We start from the raw sequence: 14,025 nt of genomic DNA on the forward strand, positions 1-14,025 counted from the left end.
TTCCGATCAAAACATCACCACTTGTACGACTTCTTTTACAAACAATCTTTTCGAATTCTTCATGTTTCGATTCTAAAGAATCTTTATCACATACAATACTACTTTGTTGTTTTATTTCACTTTCTTTACTTTGTTTACGTTTCACTATTTGTTTACGTTTTTCGTTACACTCTATTGTCTCTCCTACAGGTAAATTCCTGTCACTATTAATAGCTTGTTTTACGGGTATATCAACTGTAACTTGTTTTTTAAATGTACATCGTTCTATATTCTCATCCACATGTTCAATTGGAATACTATGTGTGAATGAAGAGGCTCCCAAAAGGGAAATGTCTGTATTCATTGTACGTTCCTCGGATTCATCCACGGTACACGCATCAATGTTCATATTATCAATATCAATACTTTCAATATCATCGACGTTCAAAACTTCTGTGTTACTTTTAGTGTCATTAAATTCTTTCAAACGTTTATTGTCTCTCCTTCTTGCCGAACCAGATTTACGTTTTACCTGCTTATTTGTATCAGTATTCGAAAACATAATCGAAATTCTTGTTTTGTCATTATCACCATGGAAACTATACGTTATAATTCCATATTCCTCACATGCACATTCTATTGCCTTTATTAAAAACTTAGGTAATCTATCCATAACGCACAGTCACAATTTTCATGAATGAAAAAAAATAACCCAAGGGTACCTCTGATCAGGTGCGATACACAATATAGCTGTCAAAATAGTTATTTTAAACAGTTTTTCTCTTAAAAATAGTAGAATTGACTTACTGCAAACAAGGTCCGATAATGGTACACATTTCTCTGCTTGGAATTCCGAGCTTAACCTTGAAAACAGAATCAAAATATCCTACTCTCAAAAGACGTGCACACACTTCAAAACACTGACCGGAAGCCCAACATACGGGACGCACCGATTCAATATTTTCTTACTTTTTTCAAGTTTCTTTCTTTTCGTTACCGTACCATATGAATACAATAGATATCAGATAATACGCCTGGATGCATTACTCTACAACCAAGTTTACTGTTTTACGACCGTTTCAGTCTTTGAGGGTGTATAATTGTCGGTATACATGAGTTTATTTGGGCATATAGAAATAATACGTTACTAGCAAACAAAAGGCATACCCGTATTTATATAACATTCCGAAGAAATTTTTGGCAGGTTTTTAGGTTGATCATTGTTAAGTACATACATTTCTAAATTTTTGTTAACAGGTTCCATGGTGTAATGGTTAGCACTCTGGACTCTGAATCCAGCGATCCGAGTTTAAATCTCGGTGGAACCTAAGCTTTTTCTGCCGTATAAGTAATATTTTTACAAACTTAAACAGAAAGTTCAATAAACATTGGAAACTAGTTCAGTGATGGAGCTATAATTCGCCATAGCGAAATAAAAAAAGAGACGGATAGTTTAACATGATTAAGTCACGTTTACTCATCTATCACATTGGTATGCCACTGACAATAAAATTTCACCATATACGTGAGCTTCGTGGATATTTCAATTATGTGAATGTTGAGAACAACATGCAATATCTAATACATGAAATAAGTGATGAAATAAGGTATCATAAACCCAATTAATTAAATGACGAAGAAATCAGACAAACTGTCAAGAAAATAATGAAGACTACTTAAAATTGTTAATAAAAGAAATGTGAGTCACAAAGACTAAAAAGTAAGTCAGGTTCCACCGAGATTTGAACTCGGATCGCTGGATTCAAAGTCCAGAGTGCTAACCATTACACCATGGAACCCTATGACATATTACAGAGATTTTGTAACTATATGAACATACGGGACGCACCGATTTAATATTTTCTTACTTTTTTCAAGTTTCTTTCTTTTCGTTACCGTATGAATACAATAGATATCAGATAATACGCCTGGATGCATTACTCTACAACCAAGTTTACTGTTTTACGACCGTTTCAGTCTTTGAGGGTGTATAATTGTCGGTATACATGAGTTTATTTGGGCATATAGAAATAATACGTTACTAGCAAACAAAAAGGCATACCCGTATTTATATAACATTCCGAAGAAATTTTTGGCAGGTTTTAAGGTTGATCATTGTTAAGTACATACATTTCTAAATTTTTGTTAACAGGTTCCATGGTGTAATGGTTAGCACTCTGGACTCTGAATCCAGCGATCCGAGTTTAAATCTCGGTGGAACCTAAGCTTTTTCTGCCGTATAAGTAATATTTTTACAAACTTAAACAGAAAGTTCAATAAACATTGGAAACTAGTTCAGTGATGGAGCTATAATTCGCCATGGCGAAATAAAAAAAAGAGACGGATAGTTTAACATGATTAAGTCACGTTTACTCATCTATCACATTGGTATGCCACTGACAATAAAATTTCACCATATACGTGAGCTTCGTGGATATTTCAATTATGTGAATGTTGAGAACAACATGCAATATCTAATACATGAAATAAGTGATGAAATAAGGTATCATAAACCCAATTAATTAAATGACGAAGAAAACAGACAAACTGTCAAGAAAATAATGAAGACTACATAAAATTGTTTATAAAAGAAATGTGAGTCACATAGACTAAAAAGTAAGTCAGGTTCCACCGAGATTTGAACTCGGATCGCTGGATTCAAAGTCCAGAGTGCTTTTTTTATCATTAATAAAAATTTTATTACATATTTACATACTGTCACCATGAGACATTCCTCATTGGTGAGAAGTTTTCTATAAACAGAGTTGTTAGTAGTTATCCTCCTACATTAGTAAAAAATAAAATACATCTAGATGAGACACGTTAAAAACTTTAAAAATAGTATAGCATATTAGTCCCAATTTATTTTATAGTGATTCATTCATCAAAAGGGTATATGAATTGAACAGGACAGATTCAATATAAGTTATATATTGAAATCGAGACAACTCTAAAATATTTTCAAAAGTCGAACACACCTAAATGCGATCGATAATTTTACATTGGAATGTGATCTTTTGTTCTAACAACCAATCAAATTGAAGTAACTGTCTAGACAAACAAAACTATGTTGTCATTTTTAATATCCAATAAAGTGTTATTGTGTAAAAAATACTTATAGAATAATTGTCTTTGTTGTGTCATTTTATACTACGTGTATGCGTATTCAATGTATTTTTTAATTGTGTACTTGAATAAACGAAGTGCATCTATGTCTTTGTCATGAAAAACGTTTAAATTCCGTGATTTGAATATGCAAAGTCGGGCTACACTAAGGAAAAAAATTAAAAAATAAGTATTAATAGTTGTGAACGTTTCAAAAACCCAAGTAAAAATAACTGTTCATAATCAATAGAATTAACCATATCAGGCGGGTAATTGATAAAAATGTTGTGTAATATGTCTTTCAGGTAATCATGAAGTGGTTTGAACTTTTGACAAAGTACAAACATGTGACTAAGATTTTCTATACCCTGGCCGCACGTTTTGCATGTGCTAGTATCTGGCTGACCTATTCTGACCAACTTTTCGAGTGTAAAAATAGCTCTATGGACAATCCTATAGTTTAAGCAATGACAATCAGGAGGTAAACAACACTGATTGACAACCAAATAAAGATTTTTGAAATTGAGAGACGGATATAGCTCCGCCCAATGCTTTTCAGCAGAGGGTGTTTCAAAAAATTTTGTCAAAAGAAGGCTGTAAAATAATTTCGTCACAGCACTTCTAATGTGAATTTCTCTATCGTTATCTAAACAAATTTTAACAATCGGAGTAATCTCAACATTTAGAGGATTTTCGGATTTTAATAGTTCTTTCCACTCGTCAGGAATACATCGAATGATTTTTTCAAAAGCTGTTTTTATTTGTTCTGTTTTTTCATCAGGAAATTTTTTGTTTTATTATTTCATCTATTGAATTCGATGTGAAGAAACCCGGCATAAATTCATAGCAAATGTCTTTTATTCGTATCAAGCCTGTTTGAATGAATTTTTCAAACAGAAGCATTTTACCGTTGCATGTTATGTTTGGATTACAAAACAGCGGATTATTATATACATGTTGCACTTGAAAATCGATTTTCAAATTGGATTTTATTTTATAATACGCGTTTATCATTTCTTGATAGTAAAGCGGTAAGTGTTTAATCTGTTTTGAATTTAAATGCGTATAAACTACATCTTGTTTTAAATCCATATTATCGATTTTAGAGATAAAGTAATCAAACGCACCTTTCCAAATTGATTGACATTCAGGATCCAAATATTTTTTAAGAAATTTTAATCTAAAGGCTTGCATTTTTAGAAAAATATCAGGAAGAAAAATTTTAAGAAAAATCTCACCAAACAAATGAAAACATTTACAGAAGAATTCAACTGTTAATCCATCTGGACTCGGAGATTTATTTTTTGACATGCCAAATAATGACGATTTAATTTCATCTAGAGTTAAATCGGTTTCTAAATTTTCACTATCTTCATCAGAAACTTTTTCAGAAATATATTCCAAAATTTCTTTTGCCTTATCTTTATTTATTACTGTACTAGAGTATAACTCTTTATAAATTTTATATACTTCTTCTAGAATGTCATCTGTAGTTGTTAAAATTTTACCCTCGGTTGTTTTTAATTTTTTTACAGCGTTTCTATTTTGTTTATATTTTTCAAGTTGCAAAAAATATTTTGAACTTTTATCTCCGTCTATAGCCCATTGGGCCTTTGAGCGCAAAATTGCACCTTTACAAATTTTATCTTCATACGTTTTAAGTTTTAGTTTCATTTCTTCGAACTTATTTACATCAAAATTTACATTATTTACCGCCATAGACGATAGTTTTTCATATTCATTTTGAAGCTTAAAATATTCGGACTTTTCAATAAGCGATTTATTTTGCGCATATGATTTTGATAATTGTTTTATTTTAAATTTTAAATTGTCATACCAAATAAGCGGCTCATCATCAAAAAGTCTACAATTTTTTTCTTTTTCAATTAATCGTGAAATTTTTTGAACATTATCCTCGTCATGTAATAACAAATGATTAAATATCCATAACCCTGGGCCTCTCTCAATTTCAGTAAAATCTACATTTAGATTGACAAAAGAGTGGTCACTGAAAGTATTATGTTTATAATACACGTTTTTGACAAATTGAGAATGTGCTTTCGGAATAAAAATGTGGTCAATTCTACTTTGAATTAGGACATTTTGAACGATACGACGCCAAGAGAAGATTCGTGCATTTTGATTTCCTCGCTCGCCATACATCATATAAATTAAACATATCACACATGTTTGTGAGTTCTTTGTATGCTTTATCTTGAGTGTGTTCTGTTTTACCACAACGATCAAGATTTGACAGAGATGTATTCATATCACCTAGTAAAATGATATTTTCTGAATTCGCCATTTTAGAAGCAATTTTCTCAAAAAACTTAATTTTTTCTTGCATAATATTTGGAACATAGCAATTAATTATATCAATAGCGTTATCATCCTGTTTAAAGGAAATATGGATACATCTACCGTCAAAACTTTGAACTTCGGACACTTGATTTTGTACTCTTTTGCTTACTAAAAAAGCAACACCTTGTCTCAGGTTTACACCATTACAAAAATATATTTTCCTTCCCAAAATTTTTCAATATTTGGAATAATATCATCATCCCAAAACGTTTCTTGGATACCAACAATATCAAAATAATTTTCTGAACAATAGTTTGTAAAATTCTGAAACTTTGTTACATCTCTGAGACCATTAGCATTTATGCTAACAATATTTACCATCAACCAGAAAAATAAACAATAAAAATGTGAACCTATGAACTTGAACTTGGTTGATTAGAAGAGAGTTTAGACTTAGGATTAGACTTCATCTTCTTAATGTCCTCAGGGGTGAGGTTGGGACTAGTAACCAAACGACGCCTTCTTTTTTTACCCATACTACGAGCCAGTTCCTCATCAGTAATTTCCATTTCTGATTCACTGGCAATCGAAGACTCTGCATTTTTATCATGATCACAATCAACCATGTCAACATTTGACTCATGAGAAACTGACTCGTTAACTTTTTTGGACCCCCCTTTTTTATGCAAAATATTTATTTCATTGTCAATTAAATTGTCTTTTGAATGTTCATGTACTGTCATAACTTCAGTTTGTTCATCATCATCGTCAGGAGTATTGTTACTGGAATCAGTGTTAGGATTTTCATCTAGGTTTAGTTCATCTTGGGCAGTATTAACATCAGAATTTTCTTTTACATCTGTTGAATCATCACGGTCATCTAAATTTAGCGCATCATCTACTTCATCTACATCATCACGATCATCATTCTTAACCTCTTCATCTTCTTCCATTTGTTCATCATTAGTTGCATTATCATTTTCGACATTAGAGTCTTCAGCATTAGAGTCATTTTGGGGTTCAGTATCAGGACGATCATAACCTCATACAGGTTCACAAATACAGCTGGCTGGATATCGCTGACACTTATCACAGCGTGGTATCGGACAATTGCGAGCCAAATGACCACTATCTTTGCAACCATAATACATATTGTCAGGGCAGTTAATATAAACATGGCCGGATTCGACGCATTTTGAGCAGACCCTTTTCTGATTGTCATGTAATACTCTTATGTATTCGTGCGAATTGACACCTGTAGAAAATTTCATACTGTACGGTAGACTTTGACGAAATTCTGGGAACCTTACTACCACGTACCTTGTACCATCTGCAATGGTCGTGCCAGGATGCATTCGGCGTTTAATAGGCGATATTAGTTCGGCACCGAAATCTTCAAGTTTTTTGGTAATTTCCTCATCCGTCACATAATACGACACATTAAGGAAGCTCACCATTTTTTGCTTTGAAAATACAGCGTTTGGCTTAAATTTCACATTGTTAACTTTGAACCCCGTGTCGCATAACAAATCAACAGCTTCTAATTCTTTAAATGTTATTTCATACACGTTTCCGCTTTTAGGTACACAAGCCTCCACTACACCTTCACCAACTTCTGCTTCTACACTATTTATAACCGACAAGGCCGAAACATTTTTATTGTCCCCAACATCAACAAGGACAGTCTGTTCCTTCACAGTTCTATTCGCCCCCCTTTCACCAGGCATGGTGAAGGGAGGTTACGAAAACACTTTAAAATGTCAGAAATATATAAATTAATTCACGATTCTCAAATGTAATGTCACTGGGAGTATTCACTTACACCTTAAGCCATGGATGGCTCGTCCAAAGACGAGAAAAATTTCGATTGATACTCAGCTTTGAAAATTACGTCCTTCTTGCTGAATGTCCAAACCGGAAGTCCACAAAGTCCAGAGTGCTAACCATTACACCATGGAACCCTATGACATAATACTGAGATTTTATAACTATATGAACATACGGGACGCACCGATTTAATATTTTCTTACTTTTTTCAAGTTTCTTTCTTTTCGTTACCGTATGAATACACTAGATATCAGATAATACGCCTGGATGCATTACTCTACAACCAAGTTTACTGTTTTACGATCGTTTCAGTCTAAGCGGGTGTATAATTGTCGGTATACATGAGTCTATTTTGGCATATTGAAATAATACGTTACTAGCAAACAAAAAGGCATACCCGTATTTATATAACATTCCGAAGAAATTTTTGGCAGGTTTTTAGGTTGATCATTGTTAAGTACATACATTTCTAAATTTTTGTTAACAGGTTCCATGGTGTAATGGTTAGCACTCTGGACTCTGAATCCAGCGATTCGAGTTCAAATCTCGGTGGAACCTAAGCTTTTTCTGCCGTATAAGTAATATTTTTACAAACTTAAACAGAAAGTTCAATAAACATTGGAAACTAGTTCAGTGATGGAGCTATAATTCGCCATGGCGAAATAAGAAAAGAGACGGATAATTAAAATGATTAAGTCACATTTACTTATATATCACATTGTTATACCACTGACAATAAAATTTCACCATATACGTGAGCTTCGTGGATATTTCAATTATGTGAATGTTGATAACAACATGCAATATCTAATACGTGAAATAAATGGTGAAATAATGTATTATAAACCCAATTAATTAAATGACGAAGAAAACAGAAAAACTGTCAAGAAAATAATGAAAACTACATAAAATTGTTTATAAAAGAAATGTGAGTCACAAAGACTAAAAATTAAGTCAGGTTCCACCGGGATTTGAACTTGGATTGCTAGATTCAAAGTCCAGAGTGCTAGCCATTACACCATGGAACCCTATGACATATTCCAGAGATTTTATAACTATATGAACATACGGGACGCACCGATTTAATATTTTCTTACTTTTTTCAAGTTTCTTTCTTTTCGTTACCGTATGAATACACTAGATATCAGATAATACGCCTGGATGCATTACTCTACAACCAAGTTTACTGTTTTACGATCGTTTCAGTCTTAGCGGGTGTATAATTGTCGGTATGCATGAGTTTATTTTGGCATATTGAAATAATACGTTACTAGCAAACAAAAAGGCATACCCGTATTTATATAACATTCCGAAGAAAATTTTGGCAGGTTTTCAATTTTATTTATGAAATAATCAAGCGCACTTTTCCTAATTGATTGACAATTCGGGTCAAGATATTTCTAAGGAATTTTAATCTAAAAGCTTGCATTTTTAGAAAATTATCTGGAATATTTAAACCTCCTGCTAATTTTTCGCCAATTATTGTTTGATACTTTACCATATGGGACTTATGTTGCCAAAGAAATTTTAAAACTATTAATCTAATTTCGTTTTTCACGTTTTCTGGTAGCGGACATACTGTTAAAGTGTAATAAAATCTAGACATAATAAGAGAAGTAAGAACAACTGCTATACCAGGTAGTGCTAAATCTCTTTTATTCCAAAAAAATAAAATTGTTTTTATTCTTTTAATTTTATCTTTCCAATTCAATGATTCGCACAACTGTTTATCTTTACCAACACAATTACCTAGGACTTTATAAACAGTTTCAAAGCGTTTAATTTGCAATATATTTAGTTCTTGATTATTTTTGCTACCAGAACCTATATAAGCATAAAACTTCTGATTTTTGTTTATTAATTTTAGCACCTGACGCCTCACTCTATAGGTTTAAAATTTTAATTGTTTCTTGTATTGAATTTTTGTCGGCAGCAAACATGTTGAGAATTTTTGCCTCTTTATTTGAATTCGGAATAACAACACCTTTAATAACGGTTCCGCATTCTTTGGGCTTCAGATATCAAGAGAAAACTGACCTGTGATAACTAAACGTGTCTATTATGTCTTTATAATGTTTAATTTTAGGTATATATAACTATATCAATGTGCCATGAAATGACTTTTAAACACAAATGTGCTATGGATTTACTATTTTACTTTTAACCATAAAGAAAATATTGTATATATTTAATATATTAAAAGCGCAAAAGGTCCTATACAAAAAGCGGAAATGTCCATATTTAAAAAGAGCAAATGTCCATTAAAAAACGCAAATGTCGTATGAAAAAGTGCAAACGTCCCGCGCCGATTTTAAAATATTCCGATTTTTCGGCACGAGATTTATTTTGCGCGATTACTTTTACTAGTTGTTTCATTTTATATTTTAAATTATCAAACCAAACCAAAGGTTCTTCGTCATTAAGAGGACACTGTTTTTCGGTTTCGATTTAATTGTTAATTTTATTCACAAACTCTTCATCATCTAACAATTTGTTATTAAATATCCATAAACCCGGGCCTCTCTCAATTTCACTTAAATCTATATTCAGATTTACAAAAGAATGATCGTTGAACGCATAATGTTTATAATAAACGTTCTTCACAAATACAGAAAAGGACTTCGGAATAAATATAAAATCTAATCTATAGATATAAGAAGATGTGGTATGAGTGCCAATGAGACAACTCTCCGTCCAAGTCATAATTTGTAAAAGTAAATCATTACAGGTCAAAGTACAGTCTTTACCACGGAGCCTTGGCTCACACCAAACAGCAATCTATTAAGGGCCCCAAAAATGACTAGTGTAAAACCATTCAAACGGGAATACCAACGGTATAATCTATATAAAAAACGAGAAACGAGAAACGCTTATGAACCACATAAAAAAACGACAACTACTGAACATCAGGTTTCTGACTAAGGACAGGTACAAACAAATGCAGCGGGTTTAAACGTTTTAATAGGTACCAACCTTCACCCTTACCTGAAACAATAGTGTAACATAACAACATAGAGAGACACACTATAAAATATCAATTGAAATGGCTTAACTCAATCAAAAGACATATGAAAACAAACAAGTAAATATACACTGAACGAATAAATTTGATTTATGACACAATGTAAATACAAAATTCAATAAAATAAGGGGTGAGATAATAAACAATTTCAGAAAGTCAACCATATCCTTCAGCAAAATGCCGCCATATACATGATATAACGATGTACACCTTGAACAAAATGCCGCCAAATAGAAAAATATACACAGGTAAATGAGAATAATTTTGTAGAGTAATGGAGAACGGAAATATTTTTACAAAATGAAAGTCTCAATATATATGGTAAACTTTGTCGTTCAGAGGAAAATCTAACTACTACAAACCGTGTTCCATTAGCGACTTCAGTACCAGGATGCATTTTAAGCTTAATCGGCGACTTGAGTTCTACACCAAACTCCTGCCATTTCTCCTGTATTTCAGAGTCGGGCGCATAGTGTGACACATTGAAAACACTGACAACTTTTTCACACGAAAAAATAGCTCTGAGTTTAAAGTTTGAATCATTCACATTAAAACCTGTATCCACAATCAAATCTAATGCATCTTTATCAGACAACGTAAATTCATAAATATTACAACTTTTTGGAACACATGCAAGAACTGTTACCTTACCAACTTCTTTTTCAACAGTATTGATGACATCGGCAGCTTTTACAGTCCGGTTGTCACCTACATCCACTAAAACAGTTTTTTCCTTGATGGAAAGACCATCCCCCTTCCACCAGACATGGTACAGGGAGGCGTAAAAGTCTTATCAAATGTCACAATTACACAAAATATGACCACAAACAGTTCTGCTTTAACAAAATATGAAAGAATATTGACTAACTATCAACTGATAGCTAGTCACACAACTCAAACTTAACAGATTTGTCTCTGGTTTAGAAGGCACGTTTTAATTCCTTATCCAAAACCAAAATCGGATGCACGCTGGATTCAAAGTCCAGAGTGCTAACCATTACACCATGGAACCCTATGACATATTATGAAGATATTATATCTATAAGAACATAAGGGACGCACCGATTAAATATTTTTTTTACTTTTTCAACTTGCTTTTTTCCCACTATTACATGACAGCACTAAATATCAGATAATACGCCTGGGTTCATTATTCTGCAACCAAGTTAACTTTTTACGACCGTTTCAACCTTAGCGGGTGTTATTGTTGGAATACATGCGGCTAATTTTGCATATAGAAATCATACATTACTAGCACACACAATATGCATAGCCGTATTTGTATTGTTTAAAACATACAATTCTATACTTTTGTTAACAGGTTCAATCTATCACTTTGGTATACAGTTGATATCACCATTCACGGTAGCGTCACGTGTAGAGCATAGATTTTGGTTATTTGTATGATGATACTAAATATAAGTATACTACTGTGGGGTTAATGCTGAACATGTAGAATATGATAAAAAAAAAACTTCCTGTTTCGCAATATGTCTTTTGAGTATACCTCTCAACTGTAAAAGACTGCTATATATATGTTGGACTCGGAGGTGCGATGGTAACGCTAATATGTGACGGTCTATTTGGCGCATGATTACAAGCCCCTTATTAACTTAAAAACCTTATAAACTGCTTTGATATACATACTTACTTCTACATCGACATGAAAAGCATTGCATGTAGTTTGTGTAGACCATCGAACTTCAGCATTACCACAACCGCACTTCGGAGTAGCTATCAACAAGATAGCGTCACAATACCACTATCGCACTTCAGCGTGATAAAAAACTCATTTAAGCGTCAAAACATCACACCTCAGCGCGACCATCACTGTTCGGAGTACAATCGCGGTTCCGTGTCCTACATATATATATATATACATATATATATATATATATACACTTGATCGGAATATTGGTGTATTTCACCAAAACATTTGTGTTGAATGTTGAAGTGTAAAGTTTGGCACTTTGGGTCGATAAGTTAAAATAAGTTTGCCATAACAAATAAGTCATTGTTCAATCAGCTAAATTCAATTTACAAAAGAGATTTTTTTTGGACATATTAAATGAGTAAATGTATAAAGGCAGGCATCAGCAGAGAAACCAATATCATACTTATATCATGATTTGAAATAATTAGAAATCAGATTGATTCATTTATCTAAGTGTTGTAACAATAACTTGTTGAATAACAGCATACATTATACAATATATATATATATATATATAGAGAGAGAGAGAGAGAGAGAGAGAGAGAGAGAGAGAGAGAGAGAGAGAGAGAGAGGGGTATCCATATGTTATACTGTAATGTCCACTTTAGAAAACAAAACAAAACACAGTTTGGGTCCTGATTTTATTAGTATTTGGTTATCATCATTCGACTTTTTCTTACAACTCCAATGTTCTTTATCCAGCGCATCTGTAACGTATAGTAGTTCTCATTTAAATCAGAATAACAACAATTGCTATACCACCAGCCAGCACGGTTTCCTTTAGCACACGATCCAGTACTGTTGTCATTATCTTTGTCCATTGTAGAAAACGGAAAACCGTTTGCTCTTCCTTTAAGATAGACCCTGTCCATGCTGTCCCCTATAATAAAATATGTAAATGTAAAACGTCTTTCAACAATATCTAGAAAGAAATGTTTTGTGAAAATCAATTATATCAATTTTAATGTACAACAGGCGTGACTCCTACCATGCTGTCACGTCAGTTTCTACTCATCTTTATGATATACAGTGCAACCTGTTTAAATCGAAACATTTCGGGACTTAAGATTTTGTTCAGTTTTATCAGGTTCACAACGCATACAATTTGACATGACGGTGCTTCAGAACATGTTTGGTTTATTCAGGTTTTCGGTTTATGCAGGGTTCGGTTTAGTCAGGTTTCAATGTATCACCAGAATGATTGGCAAAAAAGCATGAACTGTCAATTTCAGATAAGTGGTATGACTTATCAAGGCATTATGCAAATTCTAGATTATTAAGCTTCTTGACCACTATACAGTTGGCTGTTATAATCCATTGTACTTCAATATAAACAGATATTTTTAGTAAGTTCATAACTTGTTTTATTCATGCCTTCGGTTATCTGATCTATAATAAGTTTGCTTATGTACAGAAATGGTTCAAAAATATATCCGATTAAAAATTGAAAGTCCTAGGCCTCTATTTTACTTATGTTCAAGGTGTCATTTTTTTCATTTATCCGTTAACTGTTTTTGATGATACCAGTAGCGTACATTGCAGCATGTCTGTGTTTGATTCCCATTTAGGTTAAACCATAGTTTTAGAAGATAAAGAACTAGCTCCGTCACCTCAATCACACGTCATTGAAGAATGAAAAGAATGTTTGTCTCGTAGCCTGAATTTTGTTTTCTGGAAAGGTACCATGTCTTTCTTGAAAAGTTTTCTTGTGTACTTGTATGATAAAACTCCGGTAACATTTGTCAAAATAATAGTATAAAACATAATCGATATCCATATGTTGTTTTGTTATTAAATGTGTTTACCTTATGTGTGTGTCATAATAATCATAGACTTCTACAGACACCTTTTTTTAGAAATGCACTAGAATTAACTTTGCGTTTCATAAGATAATTAAGGGTAAAAGAATTGTGGAATTTACAATCATATTTATCAATTATAGACTTTTGACGAGGTCAATACGTTATATATGGACCTGTTCAGATTATATTGACCGAGGACAAAGCCCGAGTGTCAATATAATCTAACAGGTCCATATATAACCTTTTGACTGAAGGAAAGTCCTTAATTTATATAT

General features: G+C 32.7%; 4 non-coding genes across 4 annotated transcripts; 3 read left to right on the forward strand and 1 right to left on the reverse strand.

The window, feature by feature from the left end:
* The first annotated feature begins 1,235 nt into the window (after positions 1-1,235).
* Trnaq-cug (transfer RNA glutamine (anticodon CUG)) lies at positions 1,236-1,307 on the forward strand. The gene has a single exon. It is a non-coding gene; the product is annotated as a tRNA-Gln (tRNA).
* Positions 1,308-1,706: 399 nt separating this feature from the next.
* On the reverse strand, positions 1,707-1,778 carry Trnaq-uug (transfer RNA glutamine (anticodon UUG)). Its single transcript has one exon. It is a non-coding gene; the product is annotated as a tRNA-Gln (tRNA).
* A 352-nt stretch (positions 1,779-2,130) lies between these two features.
* Positions 2,131-2,202, forward strand: Trnaq-cug (transfer RNA glutamine (anticodon CUG)). The gene has a single exon. It is a non-coding gene; the product is annotated as a tRNA-Gln (tRNA).
* Positions 2,203-7,698: 5,496 nt separating this feature from the next.
* Positions 7,699-7,770, forward strand: Trnaq-cug (transfer RNA glutamine (anticodon CUG)). Its single transcript has one exon. It is a non-coding gene; the product is annotated as a tRNA-Gln (tRNA).
* The last annotated feature ends 6,255 nt before the right edge of the window (positions 7,771-14,025 follow it).

The sequence above is a fragment of the Mytilus californianus genome, unplaced genomic scaffold (genome assembly GCF_021869535.1).
Source record: "Mytilus californianus isolate M0D057914Y unplaced genomic scaffold, xbMytCali1.0.p SCAF_12, whole genome shotgun sequence".
Lineage (NCBI taxonomy): Eukaryota > Metazoa > Mollusca > Bivalvia > Mytilida > Mytilidae > Mytilus > Mytilus californianus.